The 4,965-nt window shown below is 42.7% G+C and overlaps 1 protein-coding gene across 4 annotated transcripts in view; it reads left to right on the forward strand.

Moving 5' to 3' along the window:
* ADD3 (adducin 3) overlaps window positions 1-4,965 on the forward strand; it is a 72,130-nt gene that overhangs the window by 24,990 nt on the left and 42,175 nt on the right. For 2 of the 4 annotated variants that reach the window (XM_072424328.1, XM_072424332.1), the window contains exon 2: window positions 2,198-2,253. The exons of 1 other annotated variant lie outside the window; for it this stretch is intronic. The gene's annotated coding sequence lies outside the window, so the exon portion shown is untranslated. Of the gene's footprint in view, window positions 1-1,277; window positions 1,298-2,197; window positions 2,254-4,965 lie in introns of those variants that run through there. One more of the 4 variants, XM_072424329.1, reaches the window with a different exon arrangement.

Here is a 4,965-nt window from a genome sequence, read left to right on the forward strand (position 1 = left end):
CTGCCCAGGGTTACAATTTGCATTTCTACCAAGTGCTAAAACGCTTGTAGAATCGCGGTAAAACGCGGATAAACGCGGCATAGACGTTTTTCAGCTTTTTCCAGCATTTAAAAAAGTTTTAAAACGTTAAAATAAGTGCAATATAAACGCAGTAGGAACGTTTACATGCCTTTTTACAAAATGTCCATGTAGACCCAGCCTAAATGAGCAGAAAGTAGGAGCAAGCTGATGAGAATCGGGGCAGCTCTAGAGAAGTCTTGGAGCCGTGCGTGTGATGAGGTTGAGTGAGGAAGTCATTAGTAGATCATTGGAGGGGTGAAGAGAGCTCCTGGGGGAATATTTTTCTATCAGGGAAGAAAGGTAAGTGGGGACCAGAGCTGTGGATGGATTTGAAGGCAAAGCACAGGAGCTTAAATTTAGGAAACCTAACAGGATTGAAGATTAAATCCCACCTTTAACTTCTCCTACCTCGTGCCCCCCTCCCCATTCTGGCTTTGTGAGGACAGATTTGACCAGGACAGAAAAGTGGCCTAAAGGAGACCTTCCTCTAACATTAAAGGTTTTCTTGCACTTTGGCCCCTCCAACTTTGAAACTCCACTATTTGGTGTAACTGAAGTTAGAATTATACTACCTTACTCTCCTCTCCTTCACCAATAGGTTTGTTATCCTTGCAGGAATATTCCCCTGAAATGCAAAGTCCCAGGAGAAGCAGCTCCAATCCATTGCAAGATTTTGGCTGCTATTTAATTTTCTTGGACTGCTGGTGAAATCATCCTCGCTTAGGTACCACAGGCAGAAGATGGGGGGGGCGAGGTCAGCATGATCCTAATTTTTATTTATTTTTTTTGCATCTATTAGGCGATTTCTTTTTTGGGCATCTTATTAGCAGACATTCTATTTGAAATCCTCAACACCTGTCCCCGCCCCCTCAAAATGCACATAAATGTGATTGGTCAGACGTCACAGGTAATTTTGTTATTGTTACTCCCCCAGGGAGCTCTGAAGGATGTATCGGGTGGGTTATAGTGCCTTTTGAACAGGGGTAATTTATAATAACAAGCAGGTATTTTGTTGTATGAATTAGATGGTTCAAAGCAAAATAAAATAAAAAAAAAAAAAGCTGATTGGCATAGAGCGGGAAATGGAGAAATGTTTGTGGTTAACCGCTCAGAACCAGCAGGAAATGAAGACATGTTAGGTCAACGTGAACAATTAGGAAAGTCGGTGATGTGGAATTAAGTCCCTTCACACCCCTAAAGTTTCAGCTGTGGTTATTTTACACTTGACCTCCATTGAGTAAGTATGTCGGATTCCATTGCTGCCGGTCTCTTCCATTTCTCTGCTGGTCATGTGGATCCTCTGGCTTCAGATCTATGATCGTACATATTGTTCATGTGCAAGCTGGATGCATAAAGACGGCTTCTCACCTTGTGATTGGATACAAAGTTACAATGTTACATGATCACTGAGGGAGAGTAGACTGAGGAAATGCTTCCTCCTACCTGCAGCAGACTTACAGCATCATCTCAGCCTAGGCAAAGTCACTGACTGCAATACGGTTTTATGATAATGTAAGGCTAAAGAATAGCGATCACAAATGCTTTCTTCTGTAGATAAGGCGGTGCTTGTGTCTTTCAGTTGTTTATTTGCATTCATCTTTATCATTCTTTGCCTTCATTGTAACATGGAAAAGCCATTTTCAGATGCCCCCCTCCCACTCGGGTCAGGCAGCTGTCTGGCATGTTAAAGTGATTTTTGCAGCTAATCTGTAAAGCTAAGTGTAAGTCGGCGTTAATGAAGTGAGGAAATTAGATGTGATCTGCCCACGCTGAGATGTAAGATTAATAAATCTTAATCCTCTACTAATAAATTTGTCATAACTTGTTCAGCTGCTGCCGAGTAATTACTGATGGAGGGACCGACGCGCTTTCCCCAGCCAATTAAAAATGTTTACTACCTACTATGCAGTGATTGGACCGGCCCAAACCACTCGTGCTATCCGTATCCAATCGTGTTGTCTCACCGATTGCATTCTCTTAAAATGTCTGTGGCCCCTTTTAGTTTGGAAGGAACTTGTTTTGTATTCTCTGTGAATCCATGGTATATCTCTCATCATTTTATAAAGTATCTGTATCATTGTGACCTCATTTCCTGTTTGTATTCCTCCAATGTCTCAGTGCCGTTTCTTCTTCATAGGTGGGTTCCTCGTAGGTGGGGAGAAGCAGGACCAATCCCGGCAGAGTATTCCCTGAGTAAGTATCCTCTCTGTTCCCCTATTATTTTTCATAGAATATTATTTAAATCTCCTCTTTTCTGGGGAGAAAAGGGAAATAAAGTTTTCTCTTTAAAGCCAACTTTATTCATTTATAGCTTCCTTTTATTTTTTGTTACTTTTTGGATAAAAGATGGGACGACCCCCTCCGATTGTGAGTTACTTCTCCTTAATCCTCTTAGATTGTAAGTTCTTCTGGGCAGGGTCCTCTCCTCCTCCTGTATCTGTCTGTCATTTGTAACCCCTATTTAATGTACAGCGCTGCGTAATATGTTGGCGCTATATAAATCTTGGTAATAATAACAGCTTCTTTATTTGTCCTGTTACCATTTGATATCCATAAGACAGTCCCCAGAACAGGAAACCTTAAAGTCTGCACTCAGGGATAAGGATATGACGTCGGAATACAGTTGTGTGTGTTCTTCGATGAATCTTGATGGCTTTGTGTGTTTCTTCCAGATCTGTGCAGTCATCCTCCGTGACTCTTTTCCTCCTGTAATACAGACCGGTCGCTGATGCTTGTGCAGGGTGACTTTGCGTGATGGTCTTGTCCCGGCCCTTCCTGTAAATTTCTGCCTATAGGGGGTGGAGCTGCTGGGCCCCTCCCATAACTCTGCTCCCTGTACAGTGATGTCATTGCTGTTACATTCTAATATCTGGGTTTGTAAAGGCATCTGGATCATTCAAAGTTGATGAATATTATTTCACTTTGTTTGGCCCTGCAGGAACATGGTGACAGGTTTATTTATCGATGCTACCTGCACACAGGTGTCTGGCATCTGCAGCTCATTCACAACACTACTGCTATTCACACAGTCACACGCGTATTCCACGTACTGTGTGTAGGGGACGTCATGTCTGGGGAACGTTCTTTCCACTGAAATAACCACATGGCTTGTTCAGGCAGCAGATCTATGAATGTTCTGTCAGGGTGACAACCTATGGAAGACTCAGAAACCTGTGCATGTGTATCATCCCATTGTTTGGATGGCATTTCCGACTTAATCATCACTGTTTCATCTCATTAGAGACTGCAGTTTACAATTGGACAGCAGCAGTCTGATTGAGACTAATAGGCCAATTTAGTTGTGTGTTAAAAATATTGCTTGAGCTTTTGAGCTCTGTAAACACCAGGGAGAATTGGCCAAGGGTATCATCATATAGATAGGATAATTAACTTAACATTTTATGTTAAGTAGCCTGCAAGGCGCTTTCTCCTTCTCATTCTCAGGTTCATCAGTTTCATGTCCTTAGAGGCTGCAGTTTACAATTGGACAGGGCCAGTCTGTTTGGCTCTAATAGGCTAATTTAGTTGTGTGTTAAAGTAATTTCTTGAGCTTTGGAGCTCTGTAAACACCAGGCCGAATTAGCTAAGGGTACATTCATATAGTTAGGAGAATGAACTCATCTGGTCGCTGGAATTGTAAATTTGCGGAAACAATATTTTATGTTTAGTCATATGTATGTGCGCTCCCTTTAATCTCCGGGTAGTAACAGAGGATGCCAGGGATGGGGAGGGGTGCGGCGGCGTCTTTATAATCTTTCACAGAAAGCGGGAGAGTGATGTGGGGTTTCCTCGGCCACTCTGTGGTTTTGGGTGGGGTGTTGCTGTGAATATTTTTGCTCTCCTCTTGGCTTCCTGTTTTCTGGTGTCAACGATGAGTTCATGATGTGCAATGTAAATATGAGGTTGGGGCAAACTTGCATATTAAAGCAGAACTCTGGCTTCATTATTTTTATTTTATGGATAAACTAACAATTGGGCGGTCCTAGGTAGGTTGTATTTGCATATACACTGCCTTAGGTAACACCCACATGTGATGCTGAGCGTCCATGATTGAAAGAACTGAAATGAAGGGGCGGAGTTTGATGATGCTTGATGTCCTATAGCCAGGAAATAAGGCGGAGCTCTGACTAGCTGCAGCTTCTAATGCACATTGTGAGAAGCTCAAGAGTGTGCAGTGAAATCGGAAGAAGCAATTTCTGTCCAGGAGGAAAGTCGGTGTAAGTGCAAAACTAAAGGGGGGCAGAAATAATAATTGGGACGCTGCAGAGTTGATCTATAAACAACATTACAAATACTTCAAAGATCGCTATATCCCCCTCCCACACTGTTGCGTCGTGTTTACAAAATCCAGGCTCTTCATTCTGGGTTTTGTCCAATTTCCATTTTCTTGTTTCATGTTCAGGACTTTGTGTGTAGAGATTACAGACCAATGATTTGTGTTTGTATTGAGAACACAGATCAAAGCGTCACCCCGGGCACTGTACAAAAATACATGAAGATTAACTAGTTTTGTACAATTTTTCAGGAAAGGAGGAGGTAAATCACGTTGTGCTGCTGAGTCTTCATTATCCAATCACAGCACAGGGGGCGGGTCTTGGACCAGACCGTTCTCCCCTTCTTGTGTAGTCTGCAAGAAGGGCCCATACACTGGTCAATATTTCTAATGGAACATTAGATTTCTGCCCTCTCATTTACCCCCCATATTCAGAACATTTCCAGGTCACTTTCCCCTGTGCAACATCTCCAAAACCTGTCCCCAGAGACCACCAAACTCCTTGTACATGCTCTTATCTCTCGTCTGGACTACTGTAACCTCCTCCTCTCTAGTATTCCACTAACCCGACTCTCTCCTCTACAATTTATCATGAATGCTGCAGCCAGACTCATCCATCCTTCCCACCTACC

The sequence above is a fragment of the Pyxicephalus adspersus genome, chromosome 10 (assembly GCF_032062135.1).
Source record: "Pyxicephalus adspersus chromosome 10, UCB_Pads_2.0, whole genome shotgun sequence".
Lineage (NCBI taxonomy): Eukaryota > Metazoa > Chordata > Amphibia > Anura > Pyxicephalidae > Pyxicephalus > Pyxicephalus adspersus.